General features: G+C 43.9%; 1 long non-coding RNA gene across 1 annotated transcript in view; it reads right to left on the bottom strand.

Moving 5' to 3' along the window:
- LOC141099754 (uncharacterized) overlaps positions 1-12,913 on the bottom strand; it is a 108,309-nt gene that overhangs the window by 20,566 nt on the left and 74,830 nt on the right. Inside the window, exons 2-3 of the long non-coding RNA XR_012234518.1 lie at positions 9,128-9,152; positions 8,078-8,151 (exon numbers count right to left, since the gene is read on the bottom strand). This is a non-coding gene — a long non-coding RNA (uncharacterized lncRNA). The remainder of the gene's footprint in view (positions 1-8,077; positions 8,152-9,127; positions 9,153-12,913) is intronic.

Consider the following 12,913-nt stretch of genomic DNA (forward strand, 5'->3'; position numbering starts at 1 on the left):
AAACTGGATTATGGATTTGCAACCAGGGAAATCCCAGAACAATGGTATCATGCAAATTATGCAACACCAAAAATCTGCAATTTTCCGGATGGTCTGGGGTGACCCGCATTACCACCTGGGTCCAAAACTGAGGTCTATTCTTCGCCAAAGGAGTAGCATCAATACCCCTCAAAGGGATAGGCGTCCGCAGAGGTGTCATAGGAAACCCACAATGTTTAGCAAAATCCAAGTCCATCAGGTTCAGAGCCGCTCCCGAATCCACAAAAGCCTTAGCGGAAAATGTGGACAGGGAGCAGATCAGAGTAATTGCCAGAAGAAACTTAGGTTGAACACCACCCACAGCAAATGTGTGTGCAAAACGTTTCTCTCGTTTAGGGCAGACATAAATCATATGAGAGGCATCTCCACAGAAAAAACACAGCTTATTACGCATTCTGAACTCCTGACGTTGCGCCCTAGACAAAACTCTATCACATTGCATAGGTTCAGACATTTGTTCAACAGGTGGCAACATTTCTCATGTACTTTTACGTTCACGTAAACGCCGATCAACCTGAATGGCTAATGACATAGAATCGTCAAGACCAGAGGGAACAGGAAATCCCACCACAGTATCTTTTACGGTTTCTGACAAACCCTTCCGAAAGAGAGCTGCCAAGGCACCATCATTCCAGGTAGTAAGGACCGCCCACTTTTGGAATTTTTGACAGTATAACTCTGCAGAATCCTGACCCTGGCTCAATGCCAACAGGGCTTTCTCAGCTTGATCAATAGCATTAGGTTCATCATACAACAACCCCAAGGCTCGAAAAAATGCGTCCTGTTATGAATGAGTCACCGTAGGAGGCAAAAACAGAAATACAAGCTAAGTCCAGAAAACCAGAGAAGTTGGCAACTATCAGATTGCAGACCCCTGAACCTATCAACACAACTAGCAGTAGCCGTGGGGGGTTCCTACGATGCCCTAGACCCCTCGATCACAGCCGGAGAATTAAATAGGCCTAAAGAAAGAAAGGGGAAATCTAAACTGCCCCAGAGCAGACCCCAAAGCAATAGGAAGCCCCCAACATATAATGACGGTGAAACAAGATGAAAACACTAACACAGACAGAAAGATAAACTGAGCAAAGACGGGGCCCAAAACTACCTAGATAGGAAAGGACAGGAAGGCTGCTGTCTGCAATCTGCCAAAACCCTATCAAAGACAAAAGCCAACAAGCTGATATGACATATTTTGATCAAGTTCTGTGAATCTATTTGTAAGAGATAAGGTTTTCTGTAGACTGGAGCTTACATTCATTACTGGCTCAGTGCACCATCGCAAATCCTGCAAATTCTACCCTCTCCTGCTTTTATTGTAAAAAGTTTAAAAAGTCAAAGCATACTGGCTGTTGTAACTTGATATAGATACCACACTGCTGGGATGCATATAACAAAAATGTCCTTTCTTAAATGGGACATTAAAAAATTACACTTTTTCTAAATGTGACATAAATGTAACCAAGATAATTTTTACTCATACAAAAAGTAAAACGTAACAATGTTGATCATGTTATTGTAGTGACTGTCCACAAATTGAGAAAATAGATATCCGGCACCGTTGTGTGAAAAAATACCCTGAATGTCTGCACATATATTTTTCACATTAATAAAAAACACCTTAACCCCACTTGGAACGGGTGCTCAATCCCATATTGAAAAAACAGAACATTTCGTTGTGGAGAAAAAGCAGGATGGCACTCACCGTTCATGTGAACCAAATCACTTTATTTCACATACACAGGGCAACGGCATAGGCACGGGAGCAATGTGCTGGAAGACGGACAACAGCCGTTTTGCGCGATGCCGATGCCCTGTGTATGTGAAGTAAAGTGATTTGATTCACATGAACGGTGAGTGCCATCCTGCTTTTTCTCTTTTTTCTTTTTCTCTTTCTCCACAACGAAATGTCATTGTAGTGGTAGCTATCAAGTGGTGGAAGTTATGTTATGTTGAAAGCACCAAATAAAGGCAAAGGATAAAGATCATCTTCGTGCAGCCAAAACTGTTCTGACATGTGCCATAGTGAAACTATTCTGACATGTGCTATAGCATCTACAACACTATTGATGATGGTGTCCTGTGGTATCTGGCACCAAGACCTCCGCAGCATGAAAGAGATTTAAATTGCATGGGATGGGTGAGAAGCATTCAGTGTTAAGTAACAGTGAAAATACTTTAAAAATGCTGCTGATCATTGTCATCTCTGACGGTTGTTGGGATTAGATAAGTGCAGATGTTACAGTGTATTACACTACTGATGTTGGATGCTTCAGGCTTCTGAATAATCAGGAATTACCCCTGACAACACAATGGATGCAACATCTTCCTCTTGTGTTAGGAAGCCATTCTGCCAGAACAGTATGAAATGTATGTAGAGTATGTATTCCATCTTAGTCGGTGTAATATACATCTAATAACAAAAGAATGTCTTCAATTTAATGGAAGTTTAGAGTTAAATTCACATACATAAGTTTTGCTTATATCACCGATTGCTCCCTTATAACTGGAAAAAATCATTGGTATGCCCATTTGTCAAGTACACAAATGTGTGGGGGGGTGATACATCTGTTTTGTAATTGTTGATAGTTTACATGACATCATCTAAAAACAGCAAATTAAATCTGTACTTGGTGACAAATAGTTCTTTCACTAAAGATTTTCGACTTTCTCTCCAAGGTTTCCTCACTAATCAAATTGGCACCATAAACTGCAGATAAGTGTTTCTTTCCCATCCAGCTGATATATAGAAATGCAGAAATCTCAAGGGGAAAACATGCAGTACTAGAAAAGTAGCTAATTACTAGGTTATCAGCTAAAGTTTTTTTTCCCCATTTCTGAATAAATCTCTGCAACTTAATTAAATACTGAATACTTCAAATGTACAAGGTTTCCCACACAAAACCTGTAGAGAAACATATTCTTGCTGCCCTCATACCCAACAATTTAAAGCTGCTGTTGGTGCACCTACTGTTCTAATATGTCCAGATTATCTGAAACTCTTCATCAAAATTCTACCAGCACTATAGGTGCTAAAAATTCCTTTTTATCACTTTCCAACTTGCAGTACCCCTCATATTATTCAGTGCTTGCCTGCCCTTAAAGGGAATAATTCACCTGTTTTTTGCCAGATAATCTGAGAGTAACAAAATGACCCTATTTCTAGCAAGGTGTTACTTACTGAGTTGCTTTATATGGTTTTGATTTTTTTTAAAAATCATTGTTTAATCAGCAGGAGATTATCACTAGAAGACTGGTAAACCTGCTGCGATGTACTGTAGTCCTCCATATGACCCCATCACCACCGATTGACAGCTTTTGGTGTACACTGTGCATAGGCAGAAAGCTGCCAATCAGTGGTGTGGGTGGGGTTATACAGAGCCCAGCATTCAGAGAACTGGAAGTTCTGCAGCAGATAAAACTGAAATATGACTTAATTCAAACTGTCCAATTAATGGCACAAGACTAGATCCGGGTCTCTCTTCATACATCATGTTGCTCTCAGATGGGGTATTAAAAATCTGGTGACAGATTCCCTTGAAAGGGGTTGTCCAGGACTTGTTCCAGGACCTCCGCTGATTAGCAGGATACCACACTGTGTAGTGGTCTTTTTTTAGTGCTACTGCTCATGTCTCTTCACTTCAATAGGAGCTGAACATTAGTATCCAAGAACAACTATTATAAAATGCATGGTGCTGTAGCATCTCTGCTTCATACACAGCTTACATCAGGTTACCACAGGACTTGCAGTCAGCTAATCAGTGGTGCCAGGTGACAGACCCCCATTCATATGACATCAATGACCTATTTTAGGAATAAGTCGTCAAAATTAAAGGGAATCCGTAAGCTTATTCATGCTGCCCAAACCACAGGAAGCATTAATCAGACTCTGTCTGCATTATTAAAGCCATGTGTGACACTGAGTCACTACTCACGTACAAGCCGTGAAACAAAGAAGTCATGAGGTCCAGTGTCAGATACCAAGAGAGATCATCATAAACAGATGGGTAAGACAAAAGTATCCTTGATGAAGAAGGTCCGAGCACCTTAGAAACGAGTCAGAAATCTGACCCTTTCGAGTGCCTGTTCCTCGTTGACATCACCCGAAGCTAACCCCGCCCCTCTCGCGCCCAACGCTGTCTCGCGGCCGAAGCATGGCGCCCCTCTTCCATCTAGCTGCACGGCAGCGACGAAGGTCTCTCCTCAGCCCAGGGAGGACGCTCCCTCTGCGGCTTATTTCTCCTTCAACTCCAGATACAACGTGCAGCTATTGACAGCGGGCATTCAGCGGAAGCACACCCTGAATTTATCCAGCGCTTCCTCCCGGTACTCTCCTGCATCCGTCAGACTCCAGTAAGTTTTGTGCCTGCTCCTTTGGCCCTATACAGCCGCGACTGTTTTATTGTATAATAGAAAAAACTGACGGCCATTCAATCTGAGATCACCTTGTCGTTGGTGAATGGGCTTACATCTTTTGGCCAAATTTTGTGCTAAGTATCTCATATGTTTTTCTAGATTACAAAAGCCATTATGCTATTTGTATTTCACTTATTTCATATTTGATATGCCTTACAAAAGCCATGATGAAATGTATTACTAAAGCCATTTTGATATTCGTATTTCACATATTTCATATTTGGTGTGCTACCATTTTCTAATTTAATATGTTTTATTGTATATGCAAAACAAATACTCACAGGTGCTACTTTGGCCACTCCAGTGGTGGCCATGTTAGATTCAGCCAATCCTTATTGTAAGCGCAGGTTTTGTGCCTGTTCCTTTGGGCCTAATACAGCCGCGATTGTTTCATTATATATGCAAAACAATTACTCACAGGTGCTACCTCGGCCACTCTAGTGGTGGCCGTGCTATATTCAGCCAACCTTTAGTGTAAGCGCTGGTGTTATCGCATGTTACAAAAGTGTAGTCATGTCATAGTCCGAGGCAGGCCTGGATTGATAATCTGGCGAGCCGGGCAGATTCCCGGTGGGCCGGTGGCTCTGAACTACAAAAATGGGCCTCCGGCCCTTTAAAACTTCTGACTAGGCTCTGTGTGCGCTCGCACTCTGTAGGTGCACACGCTAATAAGGGCCGCTGCGGCCAGCGTCAGTGTGTGAGCGCGGCCGCGGCCCTCGTCAGTGCGGGCAAGCAGGAGAGTGCGCGCACACAGAGCCTAGTCTGGAATTTGAAAAGGCCGCCTGGGCGCGCACAGGACGCCTCTCTGCTCTCCTTCAGGGCCCAGGGCGTCGCTAAGGCCTCTTTCACACTTCAGCTTTTTTGCATCAGTTATAATCCGCCAAAAAGGCAGACAAGCGGATCCGTTCTAAACTGATGTGAACGGATGGCACAGGATCCGTTTTCAGACGGATCCTGAAAATGAAGAAATTTAAAGGAATCGCTGGCGAGAGAGAGAGAGAGAGAGAGAGAGAGAGAGAATTCTTTTTTTTTTGTCCGGCACCCAGAAAGAAATTCGGGTTAAATCAGTGTTTGCAGGATCCGCCAGAGAAAAAAACGTTACAAGCTCCGTTTTGAAATTTTTGAGGATGGTGACGGACAGCAACTTTTGGCGGATCCTCACAAAAAACGGATGTAACGGACAGCAATCCGTCACAATCCGCCATTAATGCAAGTCAATGGGAAAAAAACGGATCCTCAAAAAAAAATGAGGATCCGTTTTTTTCCAAAACCTGGCGGATTGTGACTGATTGTAAAAAACGGAAGTGTGAAAGAGGCCTAAGGCCTCTCTCTCTCTCTCTCTCTCTCTCTCTCTCTCTCTTCCCCCGGCCAGCGATTCCTTTAAATTTCTTCATTTTCAGGATCCGTCTGAAAACGGATCCTGTGCCATCCGTTCACATCAGTTTAGAACGGATCCGCTTGTCTGCCTTTTTGGCGGATTATAACTGATGCAAAAAACTGAAGTGTGAAAGAGGCCTAAGTGAAAGCTTGCCCTGAACGTTTTGCCAGAGCCCCGGAAGCCGCTGATTGGCCCTGGCTCCTGTCCCTCTTGTGTGTCTGTGTAGCTGTGTGTATGTGTGTGGCTGTGTGTATGTGTGTGGCTGTGTGTATGTGTGAGGCTGTATGTGTGTGTGAGGCGTGTGTGTGAGGCTGTGTGTGTGAGGCTGTGTGTGTTAGGCTGCGTATGTGTGAGCTGTGTGATACATGTGTGTGTGCATAAGCTGTGTGTGAGCGTGAGCTACTTGTGTCAGACGTGTTAGCTGTGTGTGTGAGCTACTTGTGTGTGAGCTGTGTAATACATGTGTGTGTGCTGTGTGTGTGCTGTGTGTGTGTGCTGTGTGTGTGCTGTGTGTGTGTGTGCTGTGTGTGTGTGTGCTGTGTGTGTGTGAGCTGTGTGTGTGTGAGCTGTGTGAGAGCTGTGTGATACATGCGTGTGTGAGTGTGAGCTACTTGTGTGTGTCATACATGTGTGTGTGAGCTATGTGATACATTGTGTGAGATACGTGTGTGATACGCGTGAGCTGTGTGTTTGAGAGTGAGCTGTGTGATACATGCATGTGTGTGAGCTGTGTGTATGTGAGGGTGAGCTGTGTGATACATGCGTGCGTGAGCTACTTGTGTGTGTGATACATGCGTGTGAGCTGTGTGATACGTGTGTGCTGTGATACGGGTGTGTGTGAGTGTGAGCTACTTGTGTGTGTGAGCTGTGATACATACGTGTGTGATATGTGTGAGCTGTGTGTGTGAGCGTGACCTGTGTGTGAGCTACTTGTGTGTGTGAGCTACGTGTGTGTGTGAGCTACGTGTGTGTGTGAGCTGTGTGTGAGCTGTTTGTGTGTGAGCTGTGTGTGAGCATGAGCTGTGTGAGCTGTGTGATACATTCGTGTGTGAGCTGTGTGTTTTAGCTGTGTGTGATACGTGCGTGATAGGTATGTGAGCTGTGTGATACGTGTGTGTGTGACACGTGTGTGTGAGCATGAGCTGTGTGTATGAGCTACTTGTGTGTGTGAGCTGTGTGATACATGCGTGTGTGATATGTGTGAGCGTGAGCTGTGTGTGTGTGAGCATTAGCTGTTTGTGTGAACTACTTGTGTGAGCTGTGTGATACGTGTGTGTGAGCGTGAGCTGTGTGTGAGCTGTGTGTGTGAGCTACTTATGTGAGCTGTGTGATATGTGTGTGTGAGACACATGTGTGTGTGTGTGAGCTAAAGCAAATTTGGCACAACCTGCCAGTGTTCTACAATTTGGGTGAGGACATTCATTGTATGTGGGCTGGTGAATTTTTTTGTGCCAGAGCTGCTTTTTGGTCTCAGTCCGGCCCTGGTCCGATGTCAGAATTCCAGGAAAGTGATGGATCAAGACAAAGGGGCTAGGCAAACAGATGTTCAAAGGCAATCAAGGTCGGACAACCAAAGATCAGAAACAGAGCACCGGAAAACAAGGCAAACACACACCATAGAGCTAAAATTATGACTGGCAATAATTAGACACTGGCAGCCAGGTAAATAGCCAGTAATAACCCAGAAAGGGAGATACCTGGAAGAAACCCAACACGCCCCTTCCCTGATTGGGGAATAGACTGTAACTCACAATGCAAACAGCTCAGCACGCCCCTGCCCCAGATTTTAGAAATAGAGTTAGCATGCACTCTTGTCTCAATAAGCAGGTGCAGGTGTAATGGACCAATAGGTCCTAATACTCACGTAGTCTAATTCACCGCACACTCAAATAGATTTCATGCGAATAAGTGTCAATTTTATTAAACAAATATGTGGGAGCCAAACAAGAATATATAGCATATCTAGTAGAAGCGATATAAACAGACGTTTCGGCTCTGCCAGAGCCTTTATCACTTTATCGCTGTAAATATAAAAGAAATATATCAGACATGTGAATCCAATAAAGTACAGCACCATAAAGAAAGAAATAAGAAAACAAAAAAATAAATAAAAATAAAAAATCATCCCAGTGAACAAAATGACAAAAATATATACATAAGATCACAGTAGTATACAGTAATATGCACACAAGCATAGTGGACTGGTATCATATTAAGTTAATAATAAGGAGAGGAAGGGATTACCTTAATCCAGAGCTGGATCATAGAATAGGGTGCAGAAAGGAGAATAGAACTCCCCAAGATGCCCAAGAAAGCGGCTGAAAAGAATAGTCAGATAGTTAGCTTCTATGTGCAGTTACTATAAGTCCTGACCATATAAGCCATAAAGTACCTAATGTTGCTGCACTGTCCTTGCAATGGGTGGTTCACTAATGCTGCTAAAAGTCTGTAAAAAATGATGTATATAAAAGATGGTGTGTTGCCGTAGTCACAATAAGTGCAGCCATTAAGTCAAAAAAGCGCTACTTAGTCAGGAAATAAAAAGCGCTGTCAATAGTAAATAAAGTACCTGGTGATATGCTGGTATAAAGCGACGCTCCCGTTCCTGGCTGCAATGGCGGCATGCACATGTTGTAAGCGTTGAGCATATTTATATGTTAGTCACGGGGGCAGCGTCAGGCCGGAAGTGAGGAGTCCGGACCGGAAGTGACGTTGCGCTGTTGTTATGTTAGTACTGCGCAGGCTCAGAGGCTGCGTTGTTGTACTGAATGAATGTAAGGGTTGTCAGGGTAACAATTAAACAGGAAGTGAAGCAGCGTCCTGATGATAGGAAGTGACGTTGCGCTGTTGTTATGTTAGTACTGCGCAGGCTTAGAGGCTGCGTTGTTGTACTGAATGAATGTAAGGGTTGTCAAGGTAACAATTAAACAGGAAGTGAAGCAGCGTCCTGATGATAGGAAGTGACGTTGCGCTGTTGTTATGTTAGTACTGCGCAGGCTTAGAGGCTGCGTTGTTGTACTAAATGAATGTAAGGGTTGTCAGGGTAACAATTAAACAGGAAGTGAAGCAGCATCTTGGTGATAGAATAGCCCCAGCACACGCTTATATAGAACCTCATGTAAACCAGGCATATACTGTATAGTGAAACAACATATGGAAATAATAATGAGGGGCACATAAGTAATGAGAAGCTTATGTGGGTGTGTAGGAGATTGAAGTTAAGCTAATGGGGATATATCAATAGGGGGATATATCAATAGGCTGAGTCAATGCCAGAGGGCGGAGCAAACTCACCTAGGGTGATAGCAAATTAGCGAGTCTGCAAAACAACAGAAAACAAGTTATTAATATTCATACAAGCCAATCTCTCTATTAAGCCCTCTGGGGACTAAAGTGTCCAACTTATGTATCGAGAAGGTCTCCCTTTGTCTCAGGAGCTTGACATGATCACCAACCCTCCTAGGACGGGGAACACGCTCAATGACCTGGAACTTAAGCTGCGCAACCGAATGTCGGAATTTAGAGAAGTGTTCGGGTAATGGTAGCCAATTCTTTTTGCATCTAATGGTAGACTTGTGACTAGCAATACGATCCTTTACATGTTGGGTTGTCTCCCCTATATAGAGGAGACCACATGGGCATTTGACCAGGTATACTACAAAATTCGATTCACAGGTACGGTAGCCCCGTATTGGAAAGGATTTACCAGTCCTTGGATTGGTAATGTTATCCGATCTAATCACATTAGAACAGGCTGCACAATTTAAACAAGGGAATGTGCCTTGACGACGGGTAGCAAATAATTTTTGAGTAGTGGTGGGCAACGTACTACCTATGTCAGCCTTCACTAATTTGTCCCGAATGTTGGTGGGCTGTTTTGTACAGATCAGTACTGGGGCTTCAAATGAATTGATATCAGAATAGGCCTTAGAAAGAAGCGGCCAGTGATTTTTAATGATGGAATAGACCTTGGGCATCAGTGGATGAAAAGTATGAACAAATGGGACCCTTTCTCTGGGGTACATTGGGGGTGGAGGCGATGGAGGAGCTAAAACCCGTTTCTTTTCATCCTCAAGCAACCTTGATGGATAATGTCTGTCTCTAAACTTCTTGGCCATAGTGTCCAATCTCTCATTTACAGTGTCATGATCAGATACAATACGCACCACTCTGTTGAATTGCGAACGTGGCAGACTATTCCTGGTAGCCCTAGGGTGACAACTTGAGTAATGCAAAAGGCTATTGCTATCTGTTGGTTTGCACTATAAGTCTGTAGAAAGATTACCCTCACTGTCCTGTAGTACTCTTGTATCCAAAAAAGGAACTGATTCCGTGCTGTAGTGTAATGTGAACTGTAGCTCAGAGAAGATGGAATTAAGATATGAATGAAAATCATGTAAGGAGTAGGTTGTTCCTGTCCAAATAAAGAAGACATCATCGATGTAACGATGATATCCTAGAGCAAATTGAGAAAATAGATCATTACAAAATACATGGTTAATCTCAAAAAAGTTCATAAACGCATTTGCATAGGCTGGCGCTATGCTCGCGCCCATTGCAGTGCCACACTTCTGAATATAGTAGGTGTCCTCACATAGAAAATAATTCTCGTGTAATACTAGTTTGAGAAGATCTAAACAAAACTGAATGGAATCCGCAGACAAGTCCAAAGAATTTAACAAGAATCTTGCAGCTTCAATCCCTCTGTCATGTGTAATTGAGGTGTATAAGCTATTTACATCCAAGGTGGTGAGGATGCTGCCCGGAGGTATTGTGCCTAGTTGCTGAATAATTTTCAAAAAGTGTCCTGTATCAAGGAGGAAGGACCTCGTCTGTTTGACCAAAGATGTGAAAATTTTCTCAAGAAAAATAGAAAGCGGAGACAAAACAGAATCTGTAGATGCAACAATTGGTCTGCCAGGTGGGTTGTGGAGCGATTTATGTACTTTTGGCAGAATATAGAAAACAGGCGTGATTGGATGAGGGTTGACAAGGAAACTGTCTGTTTTTTTATCAATTATGCGGCGATCTAGATATGTTTTGATGAGATCGCTAATCTTTTAATAGTAGAAACAGGGTCCCTAGGGATGACTCCATATGTGTTGGTATCAGATAGCTGTTTACTAACTTCCATATTATAGTCAGTATAATTCATAACCACTATTGCACCGCCTTTGTCAGCCGGCATGATTATAATATTCCTATTGTAGTGGATAGAGATAAGAGCTTGTTTTTCAGCTGATGATAGATTAGAGTGAGTAGGAAAGAGACCAAGTTGTGCTTGATGAGAAAGCATTTTGACCTCACTGTCCACTAACGAAATGAACGTCTCTGTTGCATGGTATGTGCACGGAGTACAGAACTTAGTTGGATTGCGGAGACCAAGTGAAGAAATTGAAAGTTCTGGAACTGTAATATCACATGGTATTGGTGCCCCCTCACCCATAGGGTTTGGAGACAAGCCAAAATGGGTTTTAAGTCTAATAGTCCGGAAAAATCGCTTGAGATCTTTTTCTAGCTGGAACGCATCCCACCTAGGGGTGGGGCAAAAGGATAGCCCCTTCTGAAGTACCGAGAGCTCAGCAGGGGAGAGGAGATAGTCTGAGATGTTGATCACTAAGTCCGATGTCGCACCTGATGTCTCACCTGAGAGCGGGTGGCCATCCTTTCTCATAGATCACCTGGTGGGTCTGTATTTCGTTGATCTCCCCTGCGGCCCTTTGCTAAAAAACGGTATCTGCCAGAATTCGTTGAGGAATCGCTCCCTGAACTGAAGGACCCGTTTCTTCGCTAGTATTGTGGTCGGCGCCAGGGGCCAGTAGTAGCTGATGTATCGTTCCATTTATATACTCTGTTCATAGAATAGTCATCTGAATCACGTTGGAACTTCTGCCTTTTCCGTTCCTGTAGGGACTTTTGGTGTTCAGACAGAAGTTTCTCAGTTCTGGCCTTCAGAGAGGTCCACTCCGTAGAGGAAATAGAGGTAGACAGTTGCTCTTCAATAGCCTGTATATTCCGCTTAGTTTCCACTATAGCTTTTTGGAGATATTATACAGTTAATATAATAATATCTGTAACGGGGTCTACCAAGCTGGGATACCTCTTTCAGTACCACCTCGTGTTTTCGGAGGTCCGCTCTGCGTTGGCTGGAGTCTGAATGAATGACGTTGGCTGGAATCCCTGGGTTACACGGGCGCATATAAAAGATCACTGCTTCTCCATGTATTTCCAGTCTGACAACACTTTACTCACAGGACACAGAATATATCACACAGATACAGAGGGCAGGCCAATAGAAAAGTGGCAGGCCAGACATGCATTACAAAAGTCGCAGGTGGCCAGAGCCTGCCGATGTTTACTGTCGAAATTACAAAGGTGGGGGGAGGGCGGACAAAAGGGGAATGCTGATGCATTAGGGACATGCATCTCACATAGAACCTATTATCCACACATTTAACTGCACAACATATTCTGTGTGCTAAGTGGTTCTGTAACACGTAACACGGCTCCCCTTTTCAGCGACGCGATCGGCATACACAGTCTGATCCTCAACGGATCGGTTTGGGGATGACCGAAGTTTATGGGGTTGGTACAAGTTCCATTTGTCGACTTAGTCCATCGGCGTTACCGTTTTGTTTGCCGGGTCTGTAGTGGATGGTAAAGTCCAGAGGTTGTAGGGCTAAACTCCACCGCAGCAATCTAGCGTTGTCTCCGGAGACCCGATTGAGCCAGACTAGGGGATTATGGTCCGTTAGGAGGGAAAACTGTCGTCCATACAAATATGGTTGCAACTTCTTGAGTGCCCATACTACCGCCAGGCACTCCTTCTCAATGGCCGCATAGCTTACTTCACCGGGCAGTAGTTTCCGACTCAGGTAAGCTACCAGGTGTTCTTGGCCGTCCGGCCCGACTTGGCTCAGTACTGCCCCCAATCCAAACATAGAAGCATCTGTATGAACAAGGAAACGTTTAGTTGGATCGGGTGCGGCCAATACAGGGGTATTGGTGAGGGCGTCCTTTAGTTGGCGGAAGGCTTCCTCACACTCTGAGGTCTTGGTTAGCTGGCGGGGTTGGTTCTTA

This window comes from Dendrobates tinctorius, unplaced genomic scaffold (genome assembly GCF_039654945.1).
Source record: "Dendrobates tinctorius isolate UK_male_01 unplaced genomic scaffold, ASM3965494v1 ptg000102l, whole genome shotgun sequence".
In the NCBI taxonomy this organism is placed as follows: Eukaryota; Metazoa; Chordata; class Amphibia; order Anura; family Dendrobatidae; genus Dendrobates; species Dendrobates tinctorius.